This window comes from Staurois parvus, unplaced genomic scaffold (assembly GCF_062004578.1).
Source record: "Staurois parvus isolate SC_StPar_1 unplaced genomic scaffold, SC_StPar_1.0 ptg000095l, whole genome shotgun sequence".
In the NCBI taxonomy this organism is placed as follows: Eukaryota; Metazoa; Chordata; class Amphibia; order Anura; family Ranidae; genus Staurois; species Staurois parvus.
In genome coordinates this window covers 1,203,320-1,230,701 of record NW_028317891.1, presented here as the reverse complement: position 1 = coordinate 1,230,701, position 27,382 = coordinate 1,203,320, and the positions used below count along the sequence as shown (strand labels likewise).

The window sequence follows — 27,382 nt, the reverse complement described above, 5'->3', positions numbered from 1 at the left end:
ACTCTAGTCCACTTTACATAACCATGGTCCACTTTACATAACTCTGGTCCACTTTACATAACCCTGGTCCACTTTACATAACCATGGTCCACTTTACAAAACTTTGGTCCACTTTACAAAACTGGTCCACTTTACATAACCATGGTCCAGTTTACAAAACTCTGGTCCACTTTACAAAACACTCATCTCCATATGTGATTAACGGCCATGGAGCCAATGTAGCGGTTTTGAAAGCCCCGCTCTTCTTTCCCTTCTTTCTTTAGGGCTTCTGGAAATGATCAAAGTGATTCCGATGGGGCACATGCTGGCCAATCAGCTCTCATTGATCTAATAAGCTAAATCACATGTGTCAAACACAAGGCCCTGTTAGGCTATTTCATGTGGCCCTTACAGCTCTCCCACAGCTGCGGCACCCCTATCATCTCTGCCCCTACCATGTCTCAGCACACGGCAGCAGAGAGGTGAACAGAACTCCTCTGCCAGATCCTGTGGTTCTCTGTGCAGCCACGAAGAGACTTGTCTCTGCCAACTACACCCCCCCCCCCCCCCCCCCCCGGGCCCAGCAGTCAGCAGCAGAGAGAAGGACAGAACTCCTGATACAGAACCTGCACCTCCCTGTGCAGCTGCAGCACCCCCTTTTCTCCACCTCCCCTGGTCTCAGCATTCAGCAGACTCTGGCTGCTTACTCCAGCCCTCCTCTAGTCCTCCTCCAGACCCTGAACTTTCTGCTTCCTAGCTCCACCCTCAGCTTCTTCCTGACAGCAGCACAAAGTAAGGGGGATGCACTAAGATGTAAGGGTGGCTGGGGAACTCTTGACTTTTGATGGTGGGGGCACGCTTGACATCTGACGTAGGGAAGGTGTGGTGCTCTGGACATTTAGACTTACAGATACAACTGACCCTTCGATGGCAACCATAATGCTGATGTGGCCTCTAATGAAATTGAGCTTGACACCCCTGAGCTAAATGGATCCCTAACATTTACCCTCTGTATGATCCTCACCTCATCCAGGGCCAGGATCTTCTGCAACAAAGTATAGCTTCAGCTGCACCAAAAGTTGATCGTGCTAAGATCCTGGTGCCAAAAGCTCCTAATTAGCTAAATTATTGTGAGTGATGCAGATAGCAATGCTTTGTACCTAAGTAGATAAATCAGCAGCTATATGTTTGCAGACACCATACCTTTATACGTCTTCAGACAAGGCCATTGGTTTACCAGTCACATCAGGAAATCAGGTTTCTCCAATGACAACCCACACAAACCAGGAGTATACATCTGTTTTTGGAAGACATTCAAGAGAAAGGGGGTGGATTTGCTAAATGCCAAAAAAACTGTGTGCTTTTGCAAGTTCATTTGCTCCAGAGCTTAATAAATGAGGTAAAGCTCCACTTTTCAAAGAATACCCAATCATACGCAAGTAAAAAAAAAAAAAACAGCAATTTTGCTTACACATGAATGGATGATGGAAGTCGGTAGAACTACCCTTCATTTACTAAGCTCTAGAGCAGTGGTTCTCAACCTATGGGTCGCGACCCCTTTGGGGGTCGAACAACCCTTTCACAGGGGTCGCCTAAGACCATCGGAAAACACATATTTCCGATGTGTAAAGAGCAGCTACTGAGCAGCTACTGTGTAGAAAGCAGCTGCTGTGTTGAAAGCAGCTACTCTGTTAAAAGCAACTACTGTGTAGAAAGCAGCAGTATTGGAGGTAAAACGACACTCATGAATTATAATTACTGGATAAATAATTTTATGGTTGGGGGTCACCACAACATGAGGAACTGTATTAAAGGGTCGCGGCATTAGGAAGGTTGAGTACCACTGCTCTAGAGAAACCACACTTGCATACTCAGTCTATTTGCTTTTAGTAAATGCACCCCAAATGGGTAAATTTTGCAGAATGTTGCTTAGGCACCATCAACATCTAAATGACCCTGTAACATAACATTCACTTTTTCAGTTTAGGTCTTCTTGAGCAGGGGCGGACTGACCATTCGAGCACTGGGGCACTGCCCAAGGGCCTAGGGTCAGTAGGGGGCCCCATGAAATGGAACTGGTACCTTTTTTATAGGCTTTTCTGAGTGTGGGCAAGGACACAGGGGCCCCATGATCCCCTATTGCCCGGGGGCCCCATGAGTTGTCAATCCGCCCCTGTTCTTGAGTATACAATTAAACATTTTATTTTCTTGTTATCTCATGCAGTGGCCTTTCCTATTGATGGCATATTAATATTCCTAGTGAAATAGAATTTATATGGAAGGACTTTTAAGACCGTGTGGATTCTTATAGTTCAAATATAAATACATTTAGAAAAAAATAAATGTCTGGAGCAACAAGCAGGAAAAAGGCACCACAATGTAAAATGTTCCTCCATACAATCCCCATGTTCTGGGTTCATTATTTAGGCCGTTGATGTGTTATGATATGGGTGTGAAGAGGGTGTAAAAAGCACTGACTCACCTTTTCAATAAGAACCTTGTCTACTAATTATGTATAGGACAAATACACTTAATTTATGTCTTTCTTCCTTTGTAATTGTATCCTGCAATTATAATCACTCTGTCATGTCGTTAATTAATGTCCTGCGGCCCCAGCAATTGTTTATCTAATGCATAAGTATATACAAGATGAATGCTCTTAGCTTCCAGCGAGGAGCCATACGTTAAGGCAATGTATAATCAAACAGGTACATATTAAGCAATGGGATGGTAGAGAGCACTTAGATGATCAACTATGTATGTATATCCTCTATGCGTGTATATATAATATATATGGATCACAGTCTGCTGCTTCTATTACGGTTCACACAAAAAATGCCAGTAGGTTCACGCTTCTGCTTTCTGATTGGTTCTTTCTGGCTGATTGGCAGCTGAAGATGGTAAAATCAGAAATGCATCAAAATAATGTATAAAACTTATTTTAGTAAAAGTAGCTCAGCTGGACTTGCTGTAATGTGTATAGAACGTCTTCATAGTACAACCCAGTGTGGTTCCAGTATCCATTTTACAAAACTCGAGTCCACTTTAAAAAATCCTGGTCTACTTTAGAAAACTCTGGTCCACTTTACATAACCCTGGTCTACTTTACAAAACTCTACTCCACTTTACAAAACTCTACTCCACTTTACATAACCATGGTCTACTTTACAAAACTCTACTCCACTTTACATAACCATGGTCTACTTTACAAATTCTACTCCACTTTACATAACCCTGGTCTACTTTACAAAACTCTACTCCACTTTACATAACCCTGGTCTACTTTACAAAACTCTACTCCACTTTACATAACCCTGGTCTACTTTACAAAACTCTACTCCACTTTACATAACCATGGTCTACTTTACAAAACTCTGGTCTACTTTGCACAATCCTGGTCTAGTTTACAAAACCATAGCCCACTTTACAAAACCCTGGTCCATGTTACAAAACTCTGGTCCACTTAATGACACTTTAAGAGGGGATATGATAGCGATCTACAAATATTTAAATGATGACTTTAGCATTGGCTGGAAACTAATTAACCTAAGGTCTCTAAAGAGGACACGTGGCCACACAAAGAAGTTGGACAAGAAGCAGTTCAACCTTAAACTGCGTAAAGGGTTCTTTATTGTTGGAGCGGTGAGGATGTGGAATTCCCTTTCACAGTTGGAGTTGTTAGTGGGGAGTGTAGATAAATTTAAAAAGTTTTGATGTGTTTCCTAACGAGTGCAATGTACTGGGATATGGAAAATGATAGTGACACACACAGGTTGAACTGGAAGGACCAGTGTCTATATTCAGTCTTACCACCTGAGAAGTCACAGATGCTACTCAACCCCCAAAAGTCACCAGAGGAAATAGCAGAAATGGAAACAATCTCAGGTAACAAAAATGGTGGGAAGCACGGTACGGACTTTGAGGAACAGGCAAGACTGTTCTTTCTCCACCTACAGCCAACCTTTCTTTGGGGCAATGGCTGTGAGTTTGAGCCAAGTCAGATTTGCAGAAGACACAGTCCTCAGCTAATGTTCCAGGCCCTGGAAAATGTTAGCTTCAAACAGAGGCTTCTTCTTTGGTTTGCTTCTTGAGTGTAGCTCCAACGAATGTATTGAGCAGAACCTTTTCCTTGTTTGGATAGCAGTGTCCCTTTAACACCGTGGCCTTTACCTTTTATATTTCATATCTAAAGCTGCCAGTTTAATAGCATCTTAGTCCTTTGAGGTCTCCATGCAGGTCATCTTCAATTCACTTTGATGACAAGCTGGCTATTTAAACACCTCTTCATCATACGGGTCATCCAGCTTCATATTAGCGGCACTCATAAAAAAAGATCTTTGTAACCCAACCAAGAAATAATAGCAACACACGAGGGGAGATAAAGGTCGTAAACAGGTTGACATGGAGCATGGTGAAGAACAAAGGACTCTTTGTAATAGCTGCAGTCCAGATGCATAATTAATATTGCTGCTTGTGTTGTGTGTATGCCATCAACACAGCTTGATTTACAAAAACCAGACAGGATGGAATACCATTGTCAAGAGCCAAGATTGGAACTGTCTTTTAGTCTGCTAATGTATATAATGGTGGTAGGTGGACTCTTTTCTTCTCTCCACATGAAAGTATGTAAAATAATAATGTCCTTTTACCTTGCTGATACCTTCTGGGTCACTGGGCATAGCAGCGGATTAGCACAGCGGGTCCTAAACGCCGACTATTCGTGAAAAATAGTGTATTTATTTCCTACCTGTATACATAGCATTCATTGTATGAATTCTTTTTTTCATGTCTTTATTTATAATTTTCTCCACATTAACATGCTGACTTGTTAACAGTTACAGGGGTTAAGACAAATTTGTATACTGACCGGGGTGCTTAAGAGGGTCATTTTATAGTAAAATACTGTACTTTATACCTTTTTTCTTGTTTCTTACCTTAAAAAAGCATTTGCTGGTATTGGGATTTAATTTGTTTGTTGCTAACTTAACCACTTGACCTCTGAAAGGTTTTACCCCCTTCATGACCAGGCTATTTTTTGCTATTTTGCACTACGCTACTTTAACTGGCAATTGCTCAGTAATGCAACACTGTACCCAAATTAAATTTATAGAATTTTTTTCACACAAATTGAGCTTTCTTTTGGTAGCATTTGAATGCTACTGGGTTATTTTCTACAATATAAATTAAAAAAAGACTGAAAATGTTGAGGAAATAAATAATATTTTCTACTCTGTTATCACAGGTACTTAAATAGTGCTGTCAATTTATGCAGTGCTTTACATGTGTGTATGTATATATATATATATATATATATAGATATACATATATAGATATATATATAGATCTATATATAGATATATATATATATCTATATATATATACATACACACATGTAAAGCACTGCATAAATTGACAGCACTATTTAAGTACCTGTGATAATATATATATATATACAGGGGCGGACTGACCATTTGGAAACTCGGTCAGGCTAGGCTTTTTTGAGTTTGGGCAAGGACACAGGGGACCCATGATCCCCTATTGTACGGGAGCCCCATGAGTTGTCAGTCCGCCCCTGCACCCAACATACCCCTTACGAAGAATGGCAAAACACAATGAATATAGAATGTTAATCCCAGTCCTTGTGATGTCCTGGGCAGGGTCTGAACCTTTTATAAAGCTAGGGGGCCCCAACAGTCTATATCTTCCATTGTAGATGATTCGGGAATGGTAAGACCCTCTTGACTACGTGAAAAGTTGTCGTTGATTTCCGTCTCATAAAGTTGGGAGATGTGGCATTTGTATATTGCCGTTGTGTTTTGCAGGATTGATAAACTGTGCCGCTCGGTCCCTTTACACATCACCAGGGTTAAAATCATTGATAGAGGAAGCGTCAAGTTTTATGTCTGGTAATGCCCCACCAGAGGTGAAGCTGATTAGACTGAAATCCCCGCTGAACTGTAAAACTTTAATTGAAGTTTCACGCAGGATACCAAGATGCTTCTTGCTGGGCTGGCGGTGTCACCGTGACTCCCCCACCTGTGGGAGCAGAGACGTCTCAGATACCAGAAAAACAAACCTCATCAATTTTCTTGATGACTTGATGAGATTTGGTCGTAACTAACTGGCTGTGCTAAATGTGTTTAAAGAAAGCTCCAGGCCAGACACACAACTCTCAATAATAATGGATTCATAGCCACCTCCGCGTTTTGTATTTAGATGTAATAATAATAATCCACATCACCACACCGGCTTGGATTAACTCCAAAGACCTCTTTGTAGCAAGGGTTCAGGCCAACAATGACCATTGTAGATGTTATGGTCTGAACCAGGGGCGGACTGACCATTTGGGAACTCGGGCACTGCCCGAGGGTCCGTGGTCAGTAGGGGGCCCCATGAGATGCCCCTGGTACCTTTCATAGGCTTTTTTGGGTGTGGTTTGAGTGTGGGTGAGGACACAGGGGCCCCATGATCCCCTATTGCCCGGGGGCCCTTATGAGTTGCCAGTCCGCCCCTGGTCTGAAACAAATGTGGACACTCCAAATTTCAGTAAAAGCAGTAAGCCGGTAGCCAGGAACAGAGGTGCCGGAGATTTATATCTCAATATATAAAGTTTTTGGAGCTCACAAATATAAAAAAAAGCTTAAAGGGCATAACTTAACCCCTTGGCGCCGGCACCTCCCGGCCCTTTAACCCTTTGAGGACCAAGGGACGTATTTATCCCATGTTTTTAATTGCGTATATCATCTGATTAAGAACTTAAAACTCTTTTTTTTTTTTTGGTTTGAGTTAAAATATTAGTTCTTATCAACAAACAACAAATGGATCTAGCTTTTTGCCAATTATTTCATGAAATGGCTTAGTTACAGCAACTGAAGTGTACGAACTTTAAAAACGAAAAGATTTATTCTTTTGGCGTTCCAAAATCTTACGGTCCTCAAAGGGTTAAGGGTTTCAGAAGCTTGGAGGCGGGGCGGGGTTTAGGGTCATGTGACGGCGTCACGGCGGTCACGTGATCGGGAAAGGTCCCGATCGAAAGAGGAGATTGGGACCTTTCCGTGAGTACCAGACATGTGTGCTGGGAGCGGGCAGGGCGCACGCTCTCAGCACATATGTCTTTTTTTAATAGAACGCAAATGTGCAGCCGCCCGGCGTCTAGGCCCAGATGCCTGGCGGCCGCACATTTGCGTTCGGCTGGCATGAAGAGGTTAATATTATGTTAGTGTACTGATCAGGGGCGGACTGACCATTTGGAAACTCGGGCACTGCCCGAGGGCCCGGGGTCAGTAGGGGGCCCCATGAGATGCCCCTGGTACCTTTTTCATAGGCTTTTTTGAGTTTGGGCAAGGACACAGGGGCCCCATGATCCCCTATTGCCCGGGGGCCTCATGAGTTGTTAGTCCGCCCCTGGTACTGATGTTCAGCTATTCTCAACCAGGCTTCCATGGAAACTCTAGGGTTCCTCCAGAGGTTTCTGGGGTTCCTTGAGCTGCAGCCGATTGACTTCCTCTCTAATAGTGCCTCCATGGCAGGGGTGGACTGACCATTTGGAAACTCGGGCACTGCCCGACGGCCCGGGGTCAGTTGGGGGCCCCATGAGATGCCCCTGGTACCTTTTTCATAGGCTTTTTTGAGTTTGGGCAAGGACACAGGGGCCCCATGATCCCCTATTGCCCGGGGGCCCTATGAGTTGTCAGTTCGCCCCTGCTCCATGGATCTAGAAGCAACGCCACTTGGCAAAATCAGAGGCATGATAAAAAAAGATCTTTTAACCTGTATGTAGAGATGGTGATCTGACCACCACTATCAGGCGCCTGCTCTACACTGACCCACAATAAATTAAGTTTAGCAGGGGTTCCCTGAGACCTGAAAACTATTTCCAGGGTTCCTTTGGGTAAAAAGGTTAAGAAGGGCTGCTATAGAGTATACTCTTTGTATGTAAATATAAACAGAAAGTTATAATAAAATGTTTAAAGTAAAACTAACAGTAAAACTTTTTTTAGTTTTGGATAGAGTGGAGAGGGATTAGATCCCCTGTCATCTTTTATCACTATAGGGGTTAAGGAGATTCATCCTCTACTTGTCCTGTTTACCATTATTATTGAAATTTTGGGTTGTCCTCAGAAAAGTAATAGAGGGGAAATCTTCCAATGGGGACACTAGTTCTGGTGATTCCCTTAATTTGCAAGGGTCTCCACTCACGTCCCGTTTTGGCATTGGGATACTGAGTGAAGGAAATCCCTCCCCCCCCCCATCCACATTGAAAATAAAAAAAAAGATTTGCCTATTGTTCTACTTTAATTCCCCAATCACGGAGCAGACCGCACAATTCAATATGGTGAAGTCATGACTATTGCACCAGAGATAGGCTTGTCCACTCCTGCCACCACCATTACCATTACCGATCCATACCACTCCCCACCCCTTTACCAATTATACTTTACAAAAAACCCTTTCCGTTCCCCTTCACCACTCTGGGGCCTAGTCATGCATGCCCTGCGCTATTTTCATTCTTTCTTCTCCGCTACGGGCATTTCTGGTAACAAGATGGCTTCTGATTGGTTCCTCCGAGAGGCTTTTGCACGAGTTGAGCTGCTGTATTGAATAAGGGCATAAGATTTGTTTCTAAGGCATTCAGGTATATCTAAACTCTGAAAAGCAAAGCACATAAATAACTACACTATACTTGAAAAACATGCACTGGGGGCCCCAAAGCGATTCCTTTCTTTGCAGGGATTTCCTTTAACGTCCTGTTTTGGGTATAAGACAGGAAATGAAGGTAACTCTCCCCAATGGGACACAGGTGGCCAAATAAAAACTGACAGAGGTTATGACCCTCCCTTATTCTATCTAAAGTGGGAAAAAAAAGTTTTGCCTATAGTTCTACTTTAAGCAGGGGCAGACTGACCATTTGGAAACTCGGGCACTGCCCGAGGGCCCGGGGTCAATAAGGGGCCCCATGAGATGCCCCTGGTATCTTTCATAGGCTTATTTGGGTGTGGGGTTGAGTGCGGGTGAGGACACAGGGGCCCCATGATCCCCTATTGCCCGTGGGCCCCATGAGTTGTCAGTCCACCCCTGACTTTAAGACAGGTAATTTCTGACAGACATGCATCTTTGTCATCTTGACGAAAAAAACTCTGACAGGGCATAACACTCCCTAATTCTATCCAAAATAAAAAAAAAAAAGTGTTGCCTATAGTTCTACTTTAAAGTGTCACTAAACCCACAACAGTACAATCAGTCTGTATACGCAATAAAGCATGCTTGTTATACTCACTGTGGAACCTAAGGGGTTAATCAGTGTGTAAGAAGACTGCTTGATTTTGCCTTCTCTGATCCTCCCCTTCATCTACTGTCCCCGATCCATCTGCTGATAGTACAGAGCTATAGGAGTCACTCTGCACATGCTCAGTTTGGTGTGTATTACCAGTTTTTTTTTTTTCTTGGGAGGGTCCATGTGATCAGTGTAGGGCCAATCAGCACTGCCCAGACAGAGGGTCAGTGGTCATGCAGTCTCATAGGACAGTCAGAGGAGAATGAAAAACAGGGGCGGACTGACAACTCATGGGGTCCCCGGGCCATAGAGAATCATGGGGGCCCTGTGTCCTCTCCCACACCCAAAAAAGCCTATGAAAAAGCCAATGAAAGGTACCAGGGGCATCTCATGGGGCCCCCTACTGACCCCGGGCCCTCGGGCAGTGCCCAAGTGCTTGAATGGTCAGTCCGCCCCTGTCCTCCTACAAGCTTTAACCAGTGCTCGGCTGGACACTGATAGTAATCTGCTATATACTGTTGATGAGAAAAGGTATTTAGCAGTTTATGTTTACTAAAATAATTGCATTTCCATGTTCTGTGTACTGTGGGAGAGCGGATATAGTGAATGCAGGGTCCAGGGAGACCAGATATAGTGAATGCAGGGTCCAGGGAGACCAGATATAGTGAATGCAGGGTCCAGGGAGACCAGATATAGTGAATGCAGGGTCTGGGGAGACCAGATATAGTGAATGCGGGGTCCGGGGAGAGCGGATATAGTGAATGCAGGGTCCAGGGAGACCAGATATAGTGAATGCAGGGTCCGGGGAGAGCGGATATAGTGAATGCAGGGTCTGGGGAGACCAGATATAGTGAATGCAGGGTCCGGGGAGACCAGATATAGTGAATGCAGGGTCCGGGGGGACCAGATATAGTGAATACAGGGTCCGGGGAGACCAGATATAGTGAATGCAGGGTCCGGGGAGACCAGATATAGTGAATGCAGGGTCCAGGGAGACCAGATATAGTGAATGCAGGGTCCGGGGGGACCAGATATAGTGAATACAGGGTCCGGGGAGACCAGATATAGTGAATGCAGGGTCCGGGGAGACCAGATATAGTGAATGCAGGGTCCTGTGAGACCAGATATAGTGAATGCAGGGTCCGGGGAGACCAGATATAGTGAATGCAGGGTCCGGGGAGACCAGATATAGTGAATGCAGGGTCCGGGGGGACCAGATATAGTGAATACAGGGTCCTGTGAGACCAGATATAGTGAATGCAGGGTCCTGTGAGACCGGATATAGTGAATGCAGGGTCCGGGGAGACCAGATATAGTGAATGCAGGGTCCTGTGAGACCGGATATAGTGAATGCAGGGTCCAGGGAGACCAGATATAGTGAATGCAGGGTCCGGGGAGACCGGATATAGTGAATGCAGGGTCCGGGGAGACCAGATATAGTGAATGCAGGGTCCGGGGAGACCGGATATAGTGAATGCAGGGTCCGGAGAGACCGGATATAGTGAATGCAGGGTCCGGGGAGACCGGATATAGTGAATGCAGGGTCCGGGGAGACCGGATATAGTGAATACAGGGTCTGGGGAGAACGGATATAGTGAATGCAGGGTCCGGGGAGAGCGGATATAGTGAATGCAGGGTCCGGGGAGACCGGATATAGTGAATGCAGGGTCTGGAGAGACCAGATATAGTGAATGCGGGGTCCGGGGAGACCAGATATAGTGATTGCAGGGTCCGGGGAGACCAGATATAGTGAATGCGGGGTCCGGGGAGACCAGATATAGTGATTGCAGGGTCCGGGGAGACCAGATATAGTGAATGCGGGGTCCGGGGAGACCAGATATAGTGAATGCAGGGTCCGGGGAGACCGGATATAGTGAATGCAGGGTCCGGGGAGACCGGATATAGTGAATACAGGGTCTGGGGAGAACGGATATAGTGAATGCAGGGTCCGGGGAGACCGGATATAGTGAATGCAGGGTCTGGGGAGACCAGATATAGTGAATGCGGGGTCCGGGGAGACCGGATATAGTGAATGCAGGGTCCGGGGAGACCAGATATAGTGAATGCAGGGTCCGGGGAGACCAGATATAGTGAATGCAGGGTCCGGGGAGACCGGATATAGTGAATGCAGGGTCTGGGGAGAACGGATATAGTGAATGCAGGGTCCGGGGAGAGCGGATATAGTGAATGCAGGGTCCGGGGAGACCGGATATAGTGAATGCGGGGTCCGGGGAGACTGGATATAGTGAATGCAGGGTCCGGGGAGACCAGATATAGTGAATGCAGGGTCTGGGGAGACCAGGTATAGTGAATGCAGGGTCCGGAGAGAGCAGATATAGTGAATGCAGGGTTGGGGAGACCAGATATAGTGAATGCAGTGTCCGGGGAGACCAGATATAGTGAATGCAGGGTCCGGGGAGACCAGATATAGTGAATGCAGGGTCCGGGGTTTAGGAACACTTTAAAGCTAGCTCACCTATTTGCCCCCAGCGTATGATTGGAGCAGCTGCACACGTGAATGTCTCCTCCTTCTTTCAGTTTGAGTTCTGCTGTACAAAGGACTGCAAGAGGCAGATTCATCTATACTAGCTTCCCTTACAAATACAATTTTATTACTTTTAACTACATTCATCCGTGTTTTTGTATTTTTGTGTTTTTAATATCTGCCTACAGTTCAGCTTTAAGGCACTACAATAAACTGAGCAGAAGATATGAAACTTGTCTAATCGGCCAGGATTTGGGAATTCACCAAGGTGAAATTCACAGTTTTATCGACGTTTCTGCCTCCTCGCGTCTTTCTTTATTGGCACTGAGCAATGAATCCCAGGCTGGCTGTGTAACTGTTTACAATGGCAATATAGACACCCTAAACGCAGCGCTATTAAACACATATTAAATGATGGAGCGCCTGTTGGAAACGGAGCGCAAGGTGTTACTTGGCGGCTAATTTTCTGTTTATTGCACTTCTCGAACCCACGGCTGGCGGAGGCCAGATCGGCGGTTAGAATGTTGCCTGGGTAGCTGTAACGAGATTCTGCTCTCCTAATGCTTCCATAATGTTGTTTGCTGGATAGAATTTGAGCTGTGAGAGATGACACCAGACTGGGCAGCCCAAGAGCTGAAATGAACATTTCAGCATTAGAGTGCTGATCGGTATCTCCCACCGAGAGTGCACGGAGGTCTGCGGGCCTACATATGCTGGATCCATTCATACCCACCCCCATGGCAATGACAGGTCACATTGCACAATTAACAGAATTTCCAAAGAAATAAATGCTTTTTAGCTCAGTGTTCTCATCGTCTAATGAATATTCCAAAGGGGTTTAAGGGCAGAATCTGCATGCTGTTTTCAGTCATCGTACCGAACAGGAATACTTCGGCAAAGTCGGGAATAATAATAATGTCGCCTTTGAAGTTTATATCTGCTTTGTTTAGGCAGGAATAAGCAACAGGTTCTCTTTAAGTCCTGAGCAGGAGCGGACTGACCATTTGGAAACTCGGGCACTGCCCGAGGGCCCGGGCCAGTAGGGGGCCCCATGAGATGCCCCTGGTACCGTATTTTTCGCCATATAAGACGCTCCGGAATATAAGACGCACCCAATTTTAAAGGAGGAAAATCTAGAAAAAAAAGATTCTGAACCCAATACTGTAGTAAAATATTTTATATCAACTGTATAAAGTTAACAGCAGTTTAAGAACAATTTTATGCCAACCATGTAACAAATCCAGAAATGAAGAACTCACGTTTCGGATCGTTCCACGGATCAGGAGTCACGGATCGGATCTTTTTCGGATCAGTAAAAAAAAACAACAAGACAAACATACCGGTACGTTTTGTCTTTTTGTTTAATACATCATCCACCATTGCCCCCACTCATCACGTAATGTCCACCATTGCCCCCACTCATCACGTAATGTCCACCATTGCCCCCACTCATCACGTAATGTCCACCATTGCCCCCACTCATCACGTAATGTCCACCATTGCCCCCACTCATCACGTAATGTCCACCATTGCCCCCACTCATCACTGTAAAGTCCACCATTGCCCCCCACTCGTCATCACCATCACTGTTCCACTGCAACATTGCCCCCACATTAGTAATAATAGCCAGTAACATTGCCCCCACATTAGTAATAATAGCCAGTAACATTGCCCCCACATTAGTAATAATAGCCAGTAACATTGCCCCCAACATAGTAATAATAGCCAGTAACATTGCCCCCACATTAGTAATAATAGCCAGTAACATTGCCCCCAACATAGTAATAATAGCCAGTAACATTGCCCCCAACATAGTAATAATAGCCAGTAACATTGCCCCCAACATAGTAATAATAGCCAGTAACATTGCATTGCCCCGCTCCTCACCTGTTGTTGTAGATCCGCGCTATGGTAGGATCCACGAGCAGAGGGGGTGATGACGTCAGCGCGCACCGCCGGGTGTACTAAGATGGCCAAAGCCGCGGCCTTTCCTACGGCCGTGGCCGCGCCTCACGGATTCTCTCTCTATTCATCGTATAAGACGCACCAACTTTTCCCCCCCAGTTTTGGGGAAGAAAAAGTGCGTCTTATACGGCGAAAAATACGGTACCTTTTTCATAGGCTTTTTTGAGTTTGGGCAAGGACACAGGGGCCACATGAGTTGTCAGTCCGCCCCTGGTCCTGAGTCCATAGTCTATAAACTGGTGTTGAAGTACTACAAGTCCCATCATGCCTCTGCCTCTGGGAGTCTTGCCTGTGGCTGTCAAGAGTCTTGCAAGGCCTCATGGGACTTGCAGTTCCTCAACACCTGGAGGGCCATAGTTTGGAGACCCCTGGTCTATAGCTCTGTAGAACAGGGGCGTCCAGCTTGTGGCCCATGGGCCACATGCAGCCCAAGATAGCTATGAATGCGGCCAAACACAAAATAATAAACTTACGTAAAAATGTTAATTTCTTTAACCTCTTCACACAAATGTGCGGCCTCCCGGCGTCCGGGCGTAGATGCCGAGTGGCTGTACATTTGCGTGCAATTAACAAAAAACGTGCTGAGAGCGTGCGCCCTGTGCGCTCTTAGCGCACATGTCCGGTACTCACGGAAAGGTCCCAATCTGCTCTTTCGATCAGGACCTTTCCCGATCATGTGACTGCCGTGATGACGTGTCACGGTTGTCACATGATTCCTAAACCCCGCCCTGCCCGTCCCACCTCCCTGGCTTCTGAAACTCTTAAAAGGCCGGGAGGCGCCGGCAGGAAGGGGTTAAAGTGGAGTTCCACTCACCCCGTCAAAAAATAAAAGTCAGCAGCTACAAAAACTGTAGCTGCTTACTTTTTATAAAACAGCCACTTACCTGTCCCTCGGTCCCGTGGTGTGTCCTTCGCAGCCCGTTTCACCAGCCGTCCTGGATTCCAGGAGGCCGGCATCTTCAGTGTTGGCGCCCGGCTGTGCAGCTTGTGGCATGCGCGAGTAGCTCTGCACTTCATGAATGGTCCTGTAGTCTTCTGAGACCTGTCACGTGTCCCAAAAGACTACATGGAGGGAGGACACCTTTGATCGGACCAGAAGTAAGAGCGGGTACCTGTCATATTTGGGTTCCCCCCCCGCCCCCCAAAGGTGCCAATCCTTAATGGGGAGCGGGGGAGTGGTCCTTAAAGCGGAACTTCCCCTTTTGGGTGGAGCTCCGCTTTAGAAACTTTTTTTGTAAAAATGCATTTACACTTAGCGAACACATGTGACCGAAGAAAAGTTTAAGTTTTATCTTCACAAAGAAAAATCTCCCACTCTTTACAATCACGCCTTATTCATGCCATCAGTTTTCGACGTTACTTATATTTTTGAGCAACTATTTTCAAGGATGAAGCAAAGGGCAAAATTAGAACTAAAATGCACTCACCGGCCATTTTATTAGGTACACCTTGCTAGTGTCAAGAAGATATCCTCCACACCATTACACCACCACCACCAGCTTGAACCGAAGGCTGGATGGATCCATGCTTTCATGTTGTTTATGCCAAATTCTGACCCTACGATCTGAATGTTGCAGCAACCAGTCTACCCATTCTCCTCTGACCTCTGACCTCAACAAGGCATTTTCCTCCACACAACTGCCACTCACTGGATATTTTCTCTTTTCCGGACCATTCTCTGTAAACCCTAGAGATGGTTGTGCGTGAAAATCCCAGCAGATCAGTTTTTGAAATACTAAGACCAGCCCATCTGGCACCAACAACCAAAAAGGAAACAAACTCTCTTGCGCTCCTGACCCAACATGGGGTAGGTAGATGGAGTCAGGACTTGGAAGTTTCTACCACCAGTGCATATGGGGTTGTGCAGCTCCAAACAAGGCTGGGGAAGCCCGACCAATACTGTGAAGCGAGAACAAAGAGCGCACCAACCTTGCACATTACCTAAGCAAGCCAAAATGTATTAATTACAGAATAATAGTCACAAACACTGAAGTATATCATGCATGTGAGTCCACAAAGCTTGCAAGCTCTGATGAAGAAGGTTCGTCCTTCGAAACGCGTCAGTTTATCAAAAACAGTGTCAAATATCGCACTAGTTTTACATTGTCTTCTTTTACTTTTGTAATAAAAAAATATTTTAAAACATGAAGTTTTATTACTCAGATGGGTACACTATCTATATCTGTGATGATTAAAGTGAAATTAACCAATCCAATACCGGGCAATTTTACTCCTTCCTGCCCAGGCCAGTTTTCAGCGTTCTCACACTTTGAATGACAATTGCGCGGTCATACAACATTGTACCCAAACTAAAATTTTATCATTTTCTTCACACAACTAGAGCTTTCTTTTGGTGGTATTTAATCATCACTGGGGTTTTCATTTTTTGCTAAATTAACAAAAAAGACCGAAAATATAAAACACGTTTTTCTTTGTTTCTGTTATAAAAGTTTGCAAATAAATAATTGTTCTTCATAAATTTAGGCCGAGATGTATTCTGCTACATGTCTTTGGTGAAAATAACCCAAATTAGGATGTATAATTTAGTTTGTAGGAAAGTTATAGAGTTCACAAACTATGGTATAGATCTGAATATTGATCAATCCTGAAGTACTGACAGCCAATCTAATTTCTTGAGGTCCAAGAATGTCAGAACAGTACAGATATCCCCCAAATGTCAGGAGAGTACAGATATCCCCCAAATGTCAGTACAGTACAGATATCCCCCAAATGTCAGAACAGTACAGATATCCCCCAAATGTCAGAAGAACAGTACAGATATCCCCCAAATGTCAGAACAGTACAGATATCCCTCAAATGTCAGAACAGTACAGATATCCCCCAAATGTCAGGACAGTACAGATATCCCCCAAATGTCAGAACAGTACAGATATCCCCCAAATGTCAGAACAGTACAAATATCCCCCAAATGTCAGGACAGTACAGATATCCCCCAAATGTCAGGACAGTACAGATATCCCCCAAATGTCAGGACAGTACAGATATCCCCCAAATGTCAGAACAGTACAGATATCCCCAAAATGACCCCTTTTTGCAAAGTAGACAGTCCGACATACTTCATAAGAGGCATGGCGAGTTTTTTGAAGTTGTATTTTTTTTGTCATAATTTTTCGGAAAATGAAAAAATAAAAAAAAAATATTTTCACTATTTTTTTTTACATACTGTCACCAGTGCAGTACAGCGTCATCATATAACTGGCATGGCGGTGATCAGGGATACTGACTGGTGACAGTGTGAAAAAAAAATATATATATATTTTTTTTAAATTTAGAATTTTTTATTAACTTTTTTTTAAGATTTTTTTTTCATATTTTACTATGTCCAAAGTAATACAATGTTACCATAGTAACATTGTACTACTTTGGGGAAGTGATCAGTATTTTTTTTTTTTTTACACAATTTGCTTATAGCAAAGAATTACTTTGCTATAAGCAAGCATTTACCTGAATGACATCGATTCATTCAGGTTTTTTTTTTTTTTTTTTTTTTTATGCCTAGCTGTGATTTGGCCACAGCTAATCACATGACATGTGCATGTGATTAGCTGTGACCATTCACAGCTAGACACTAGTATACAATGGATGGCATGAATGAAGCCATCCATTGTATACAACTGTCATGTGACCTGCTGTGATTGGTCACAGCAGGTCACATGTTAGCGGCAATGGGGGCCGGTACTGAGATCTAACATCGGCCGTGTCCGAGGTATACGGCTGGTGACAGATCACGCCGCTGCGCGGCTCTGCCTGCACGCGAACTGCGCATGTGCTGGAGGACGCCATATGGCGGCCTACCGGAAAGCTAATACATTTTTACGGACGCCATTCGGCCATAGGTTGGGCGTCAAATGGTTAAAAGCTTTTTTTTATATTCCAAGCTTTTTATTGAAAAGAACAATCGTACAAGTAGAATGTACAAAAAGAGGAGAGATACTGAGCTCTCAGGACAATATTCACGTGTGAACATAGGTAGCATTGGCATTGTTCAGAAGGATTAAGGGAACGAACATTGCGTACATATGTGGGACCAAGAAGTCGCTCTGGTGTAACCCACAGTAAAAAGGGTAAACAGCAACAATGAACAGTGTTCCAGTACATATTTATTATTATTATTTATTTATTATTTATTTATTTATTTCAGGTACTTATATAGCGCCGTCAATTTTAAGCAGCACTTTACATATATATTGTACATTCACATCAGTCCCTAACCCTCAAGGGGCGTACAATCTAAGGCCCCTAACCCTCAAGGGGCGTACAATCTAAGGTCCCTAACCCTCAAGGGGCGTACAATCTAAGGTCCCTAACCCTCAAGGGGCGTACAATCTAAGGTCCCTAACCCTCAAGGGGCGTACAATCTAAGGTCCCTAACCCTCAAGGGGTGTACAGTCTAAGGTCCCTAACCCTCAAGGGGTGTACAGTCTAACTAACATTCATACATACTGTACACATACTAGGGCCAATTTAGACAGGAACCAATGAACCTACCAGCATGTTTATGGATTGTAGGGGGAAACCGGAGTACCCGGAGGAAACCCACGCAGGCACAGGGAGAACATGCAAACTCCAGGCAGGCGGTGCCATGGTTGGGATTCGAACCAACGGCTCTAGTACTGTCAGGCGGAAGTGCTAACATATTTCACTATGAAAAATGGTTAATATTGAGTATGACCAAACAGCAGTCAGGTACTAAAGTCAGATGCATCAAAACATAATAATGGAAACAAAAAGTATGAAGAAAAATAAGGGAGGAAATGAGAAAAGAATAGAATAAGAAAAATTAGGTAAAAGAGGTTCAGCCATGGTCCAACGGACGGAGAGGTAAAGCTTTTTATTTTTAAATAATAAATATGTTATACTCCCTTGCTCTGTGTAAGGGTTTGCACAGAGCAGTCCTGATCCTCCTCTTCTTGGGGTCCGCCACCGTTAATCCAGGCCCTTTCCTTCTGTCGAGTGCCCTCAGAGCAAGCAGCTTGCTATGGGGGGGCACCCAAGCAGGCTCGATTGCTTGAAGTTAAAAAACCTTAAGCCTTTACAACCACTGTAACCCCTTGGCACCTACTGCCTCCCAGTCCTTTAAGCGTTCTAAAAGCAGGGAGGCGGAGGTGGGCATTTAGGTCATGTGACTGCTGTGATTGGCTGTCACATGATCGATAAGCTCCCAATCCCAAGTATGCATTGGGAGTTTACCGTTCCTCGCTGGCTACCGTGCTGGGAGAATGCAGGAAGTGCACTCTCAGCACGGAAAGTAGATTTAACAGGGAAACATATATGTGGTCGCTTGACATTAGGGCCGAGCGGCCAAAAATATGCGAATGGCCGGTGCCAAGAGGTTAACTTGTGATCTGCCCAACTTTTTCTGCTCATCAGCTATTCTTATTGTTAGTGTATTTTATGTGTGACCCAAGACAATTCCTCTTCTTCCATTGTGGCCAGGGGCGGACTGACCATTTTGTCCGGGGTCAGTAGGGGGCCCCATGAGATGCCCCTGGTAGCTTTTTCATATACTTTTTTGAGTTTGGGCAAGGACACAGGGGCCCCATGATCCCCTATTGCCCGGGGGCCCCATGAGTTGTCAATACGCCCCTGATGGTGACCATTTGTGGACTGCAGTCTTCAGGTCATTCCACAGATTTCCAATGGGGTTTAGGTCTGGGCTCTGCCTAGGCCATGCAAGGACATTCCCCTTTTTCTCCTCCATCCACTGTGGGCTCATTCTAGCTGTCATGTTGGAAGGTAAACCTTCTTCCCATTGACAACTTTCTGGCAGAGGGCAGCAGATTTGTATAGTATTTTGCCCCATCCATTTTCCTTTCTATCCTAACAAGTTCTCCAGTCTCTGCCCCCCATAACACCGCCCCTGATTGTGGCCCAGGAAAGTCAAAAGATTGGACACCCTTGACATAGAGTATAAGTCAAGTGATGTCAAGTGACATCAACAACAACAGAAAAGTAAGAAATATTCACCCACTTTATTCCATGCTTTGTACAATCTTTCTTGGGATGATGGTCCTCTATGGTTCTTTAATAATAACAATCACCATCATAACTACATATTAGCTACTATATGTTTCTCTGTGCCTTGGCAACAGGTCCTCTTTATGGCGGTATACCACATTTTCTGTAATACCCTATCAGATAAAATGTATCTATTCACTTTGCTCCGCTCTAGTACATCTCACAACCCCAGTCTCCATTCTTATGGAAATATCCAGATCTTTCTGGAATTAGGACGAAAATATCATCTACATTTTTTCCTTTTGTTTCAAAATTTTCTTTAGCATGTTCATTGTGTCCTTTTGTATCTCCCTCCCTCCTCCCACCTCTTTCATTATGAAAAAAAAAAAATATTCTAAAAGATTTTTTTTTTTGTCACCAAAAGAAAAAGTCACGCTTGACTGATAGTGCCTTGCTTTGGATGGTGAAACATTATGAAAGTTTAATTTTTAATTAAATCTGAAATACCAATTATAACGGAGAGATATTTTAACCTGCTTCTTTTCAGACTGCCTGGAGTTACGTTCGAAGACTGAAAATCGCTGCACCTTAACAAAACAAAGCGATAAAACTGCTCGTCAGTCTGGTAAGTACCCGCGACCTTACCTTTGTTCCTCTCAACATCGTTATTAGTGTGCATGAAACACAGAATTTAGTAATTGGAAGTAGGTGAAGAAAAGTGACCTTGTGTTGTTACATGAGCAAACAGACATTCTTGTAATTTTTCAAAAATATTTGACTCTGTTAAAAGAGAGACGCGGCGTCTTTGTTTTGTTTGTGGTACTTTCTATTTGTATGAAAAATATAAAGCGACATACTCTATAGATTCTCCTGGCTCTGTTATTGGGAGTTGCATTTTGTTGGACCTGGTTACATTACCGCTGTTAAAAGATGCACGTACAGAGGCAGGATGAAGGCACATTGTTGGCCCGCTCCCAGACTCCTTTGCACCCATCGTCGCTAATGCCAAGTTGAATTTTCTGTCACTTCCTTTACTGTATCATGGACACTGTATAAAGGGGCAATATTCCTGTTTTGTTTAAAATGTTCTGAGGTTTTTGGATGGTCCTGATATCTGGCACAAATAGTTTATTGTGAGGAGGACACCATAAGTGTGGTGGTATTCTAATTCCAGACTATTCAAAACACTACCATATGGGTGGTGTTCTAATCCCTCTCTAGTCTATCCAAAACACTACCATAAGGGTGGTGTTCTAATCCCTCTCCAGTCTATCCAAAACGACTTCATAAGGGTGGCGTTCTAATCCATTCCAGTCCATCCAAAACACTACCATAAGGGTGGTGTTTTAATCTCCAATCTATCCCAAACGCCTTTGTAAGGGTGATGTTCTAATCTCTCTCCAGTCTATCCAAAACACTACCATAAGGGTGATGTTCTAATCCCTCTCCAGTCTATCCAAAACTTCATAAGGGTGGTGTTCTAATCCCTCTCCAGTCTATCCAAAACTTCATAAGGGTGGTGTTCTAATCCTTCTCCAGTCCATCCAAAACTTCATAAGGGTGGTGTTCTAATCCTTCTCCAGTCTATCCAAAACACTACCATAAGGGTGGTGTTCTAATCCCTCTCCAGTCTATCCAAAACTTCATAAGGGTGGTGTTCTAATCCTTCTCCAGTCTATCCAAAACACTACCATAAGGGTGGTATTCTAATCTCTCTCCAGTCTATCCAAAACGCCTTCATAAGGGTGGTATTCTAATCCCTCCCCAGTCTATCCAAAAACGCCTTCATAAGGGTGGTGTTCTAATCCCTCTCCAGCATATCCAAAACATCTTCCTAATGGTGGTATTCTAATCCTTCTCCAGTCTGTCCAAAACACCTTCATAAGGGTGGTATTCTAATCCCTTTCCAGTCTATCCAAAACACTACCATAAGGGTGGTGTTCTAATCCCTCTCCAGTCTATCCAAAACTCCTTCATAAGGGTGGTGTTCTAATCCCTCTTCAGTCTATCAAAAACGCTTTCATAAGGGTGGTATTCTAATCCCTCTCCAGTCTATCCAAAATGCTTTCATAAGGGTGGTGTTTTAATCCCTTTTCAGTCTATCCAAAACACTACCATAAGGGTGGTATTCTAATCCCTCTCCAGTCTATCCAAAACGCCTTCATAAGGGTGGTATCTAATCCTCCTCCAGTATATCCAAAACACCTTCATAAGGGTGGTATCTAATCCCTCTCCAGTATATCCAAAACACCATCATAAAGGTAATGTCTGAATCCCTCTCCACTCTATCCAAAACACCACCATAAGGGGGGGGGGGGTCTAATCCCTCTCTACTTTATTCAAAACTGTTAAATAAAAGACTTGCTTTTAGTTACTCTGTAATTTATGAAAATGAAAGACAGAAGCTGATTGGCTGCCTTTTCAAAGCTGCTCCATTACCATAAATTCCCCTAACTCATGCTACAGAAAACTGAGCAGGCATGCAACTGGAAATGGTCAGAATTGTTATGTGCTGTAGAAATTGTTGGAGACAGGGGACATGCTTCAAAGAGAAATATGGGTAAAGACTTTTTGGCCATACTTCTCTTCTGGATCACAGGAGTGCACTTACTTGTGCTCTTTTGTGACCCAGAATCAATCAACAGCAAGCTAAAGATGCTGTCATCCTACATCACAGAGCCGCTCCATGCTCTGGAAGTATCCCGACCATATTGTCAAAGATAAGCAGCTAAATAGTTTTATGATGCCTCATATCTATAGCTGAAAGTAACACCTTCAGTTATTAATTTCCTGTATTTGTATAATGTTGGTATCTTACACACAGAGCACAAAGTCCAGTAGCTACAGGCCCCGCCCCTGAGGAGCTTTTGATATAACAGCTAGGAATAGACTAGGACCAGTTTTTTTCTTGTACATTTTCTTATTCAGTTTTTCTTTAGATTTACTCCAAAAGATAAACGAACGAAACCAGCGCTCCAGTCTTCATACAACCAAGGAGATGCCAAAATGCCAACCGAAGAGGTGCTGCCCTTCTAAGATCGGGAAATCTGACCACTGGAAAAGAACAGACAAGGGTGCACTCTCATCATGCATTACCATGGTAGATCACGTGTTTATTGAAAAAAAAGAGGATATATAGTGGGGCAAAAAAGTATTTAGTCAGCCACCAATTGTGCAAGTTCTCCCACTTAAAAAGATGAGAGAGGCCTGTAATTGGCATCATAGGTAGACCTCAACTATGAGAGACAAAATGAGAAAACAAATCCAGACAATCACATTGGCTGATTTGGAAAGAATTTATTTGCAAATTACGGTGGAAAATAAGTATTTGGTGAATATCAAAAGTTCATCTCAATACTTTGTTATATATCCTTTGTTGGCAATGACAGAGGTCAGACGTTTCCTGGAAGTCTTCACAAGGTTGGCACACACTGTTGCTGGTATGTTGGCCCATCCTCCATGCAGATCTCCTCTAGAGCAGTGATGTTTTGGGGCTATCGCTGGGCAACACAGATTTTTAACTCCCTCCAAAGGTTTTCTATGGGGTTGAGATCTGGAGACTGGCTAGGCCACTCCAGGACCTTGAAATGCTTCTTACGAAGCCACTCCTTCATTGCCCGGGCGGTATGTTTGGGATCATTGTCATGTTGGAAGACCCAGCCATGTTTCATCTTCAATGCCCTTGCTGATGGAAGGAGGTTTGCACTCAAAATCTCACGATACATGGCCCCATTCATTCTGTCCTGTACATGGATCAGTCGTCCTGGTCCCTTTGCGGAGAAACAGCCCCAAAGCATGATGTTGCCACCCCCATGCTTCACAGTAGGTATGGTGTTCTTTGGATGCAACTCAGCATTCTCTCTCCTCCAAACACGACGAGTTGTGTTTCTATCAAACAGTTCTATTTTGGTTTCATCTGACCATATGACATTCTCCCAATCCTCTTCTGGATCATCCAAATGCTCTCTAGCAAACTTCAGACGGGCCCAGACATGTACTGGCTTAAGCAGGGGGACACGTCTGGCACTGCAGGATCTGAGTCCCTGGCGGCGTAGTGTGTTACTGATGGTAGCCTTTGTTAGGTTGGTCCCAGCTCTCTGCAGGTCATTCACTAGGTCCCCCCGTGTGGTCCTGGGATTTTTGCTCACCGTTCTTGTGATCATTTTGTCCCCACGGGGTGAGATCTTGCGTGGAGCCCCAGATTGAGGAAGATTATCAGTGGTCTTGTATTTCTTCCATTTTCTAATTATTGCTCCCACAGTTGATTTGTTCACACCAAGCTGCTTGCCTATTGCAGATTCAGTCTTCCCAGCCTGGTGCAGGTCTACAATTATGTTTCTGGTGTCCTTCGACAGCTCTTTGGTCTTCACCATAGTGGAGTTTGGAGTGTGACTGTTTGAGGTTGTGGACAGGTGTCTTTTATACTGATAACAAGTTCAAACAGGTGCCATTGATACAGGTAATGAGTGCAGGACAGAAGAGCCTCTTAAAGAAGAAGGTACAGGTCTGTGAGAGCCAGAAATCTTGCTTGTTTGTAGGTGACCAAATACTTATTTTCCACCATAATTTGCAAATAAATTCTTTCCAGATCAGCCAATGTGATTGTCTGGATTTGTTTTCTCATTTTGTCTCTCATAGTTGAGGTCTCCCTATGATGCCAATTACAGGCCTCTCTCATCTTTGTAAGTGGGAGAACTTGCACAATTGGTGGCTGACTACATACTTTTTTGCCCCATTGTATACTCACAAACCAACGTGATTAAAAGCAGTATAAGTGGTCCACAAAGACAGTCACAATACATCTGTGTCTAATGATGCGGATTACTGACGCGTTTCGGGAGCTGAACCCCTTTCCTCAGAGCTAGCTTTTAATCACGTTGGTTTGTGAGTATATATCCTCTTTTTATTCAATAAACACGTGTTCTACCACGGTAATACATGATGAGAGTCTGTTCTTTTCCTTTAGATTTACCAAAACCATAAAATATGAGGTCACACCTAAACACTTTCAATTTATATGCAAACAGGCAGGCCCTTTCACTACGTAGCTGAAAGTAAATCTAAAGGAAATGGAAAAAGACAATTGTATAGTGTATGGCCAGCCTAAAAAAAAGTTTTGGGCTGAAGCCTCCTAAGATACAGGCTTGTTGTGACTATAATAGGAAACCCGAGTAGGCTTTGGGTCAAACCTGGGATTAGACAAACCTCACATAGATATTGGCCTAATAGAAGTTGGAGCCAGGAGCCAATTGTTGCAAGGCAAGAGTTAACCAAACCATGTTAGCTTTTTTATATCTTTCATGATGTCCCTTTTGTTCTTTACAAGGATAAAGCAGCTTCAATAGATTGATATATACTGTATGCATATATTGTTTTCTTACAATGGCTGGACTCACCGACTCCCAAAATACTGTGAAATAAGATGTGTGCATTCTCCTCTGTCCATGTGTTTTATTGTTTGTTGGTCAGGTAACATCCACTGGAGGTCTTCCTGTTTAAAGCATGACAAAGGCCCCTGCATCATTAATGGCCTGACCTTGGCAATGCTCAAAAAGCACTTAAGCACTTAATATTGTTACAATAACAAGACATGAATGAAAGTTTTGTAATGCATATATCGGTCTTTTTAGAAAGGTATTTCTAAAAACAAAAGTTTTGGGTGAAAATTGCTGATGAACAATACTCTATGGGAAATGTATGCATTTACCCTGGTTTAAATGGAGAAAGGGCTTCTGGGTAAATTCAATATTTTAGTGGATGTGTTTCACTAAAATTAAAATATAAACTAACGTATCCCTAGAAAAGAGGAAGTATTGACCTCTTCAGTCACTTTCTGTGCTGCCGGTCTCCACAAAAATGAAGAGCTTCTGCCTGGAGGAGGGTTTCCTAAGCCAAAGATGTTCAGCTTAATGTCCTCCTCCCACCCTCCTCTAACATTTTTGGACTTTTTTTATTTTTGAGGGGGCAGTGGGTATCTAGGTTTGGCAGGTACCCGCTCCCACTTCTAGTTGGATCACTTAGTCTATTCCACCAGAAGTTCAGCCCCCCCCCCCCCCCCCCCCTGGCCGCAGCCTTCTGCAACACCCCACAGGTGTCAACAGGCTATGGGGCCATTCACAAAGAACAGAGTGGGAAGCCCACTGTGAAGACACAAGGGGGTTTATTTACTAAAGCTGGAGAGTCCAAAATCAGACTCACGTCTGCATAGAAACCAATCAGCTTCCAGGTTTCATTGCCAAAGCTTCATTGAACAAGCTGAGGTTAGAAGCTGATTGGTTTCTATGCAGAAGGGAGTCTGATTTTGGACTCTCCAGCTTTAGTAAGTAAACCCCAAAGAGTCAAGGAGCTGCCCACACTATACATGCCAGTGCTGAGGACCCAAAGACCAGCGAAGAACCGTTGCTGGATCCTTGGACAGGTTTATTAAAAGTCAGCAGCCACAGTATTTGTAGCTGCTGACTTTTAGTTATTTATTTATTTTTCAGAAAGCCTGAAGACCAATTTAATTTGGGAAATGAGGAGCGGGCCCTGTGATAGGACTGTACGTATTTCATTTTAGGCCTAGAAACCCCCATCCCAAATCCAAAGTGTACTCCATGTTAAAAGCATGCATTCCAAGTAAGCGTAACACTTCAGGTGTTTATGACCTCTCAGCCTAGGTTCACACATATGCGGTGCAGGAAACACAGCGATCCCAGTGCGTTTCCCGCACCAGGTTGCAATCGCACTGTGTTTTGCGATCTGCTGCGTGTGTCAATACAAAGTTAACCCCTTGGCGCCGGCGCCTCCCGGGCCTTTAAGGGTTCCAGAAGCCGGGAGGTGGGGTTTTAGGGTCATGTGACTGCTGTGATTTAGGCACGGCGGTTACACGATCGGGAAAGGTCCCAATTGAAAGAGGAGATCGGGACCTTTCCGTGAGTACCGAACGTGTGTGCACACACTCTCAGCACATATGTTTTTTGTAATAGAACTCAAATGTGCGGCCGCACGGCGTCTAGGCCCAGACGCAGGGAGGCCACACATTTGCGTTCGGCCGGCGCCAAGAGGTTAACTACACCCCAAAGACAGGTTGCAAATGCAGTGTGTTTGGCTGCACTGGATTGTATGATACCAAACTACCGTTGTAATGTGGCTCAAAAAAAGACGCCTGCATGTTTTTCGCATTGACAGCTGACTCTGCCTTTTAGGGCTTGGCCACACCCTCCCCAGCCTGTCGCTCCAGTGAGCACTGGAGAAGTATAGCGGAGTGTAGTGACCAGGGAGTCACAGAGTGTAGAAAGCCAGAGTTCTGAGCCAACCAAGAGCTGACTGCTCAATGGTCATGTGATTGCTGTTCTCTTGGTTATAGCTGTGGGTCATCTGCAGCATGGAGGTGAATAAATGTTTGCACCCCAGACCTCTCCTTTAAATGCATAGATATTCTTATATACTCAAATGATACAAAGACACAAGCGCTAAGTGACATCAATTATGTTTACATTGTATACAAATATTGCTTCAGGATGTCATTAAAATTCTATTTATGTACTGAGCAGTCTCGTAAACTTTCCCTGCTTGTTCTTGTCTGCAGGGAAAGATCTATTGGAGGATCCTCAAGCAATCTGATGATGTATGCTGGGGGGGACTAACAGGGGGGTGATGCCTCCATCATTCATTTCCTCTTAGATCTTCCCCACTAGTTATTATGAAGTGCATGGAGG

At 44.2% G+C, this 27,382-nt stretch overlaps 1 long non-coding RNA gene across 1 annotated transcript in view; it reads left to right on the top strand.

Annotated features, from left to right (window-relative positions):
• The window catches only part of LOC149468041 (uncharacterized), a 1,444,035-nt gene that overhangs the window by 597,887 nt on the left and 818,766 nt on the right, over positions 1 to 27,382 (top strand). Inside the window, exon 3 of the long non-coding RNA XR_016311800.1 lies at positions 20,230 to 20,307. This is a non-coding gene — a long non-coding RNA (uncharacterized LOC149468041). The remainder of the gene's footprint in view (positions 1 to 20,229; positions 20,308 to 27,382) is intronic.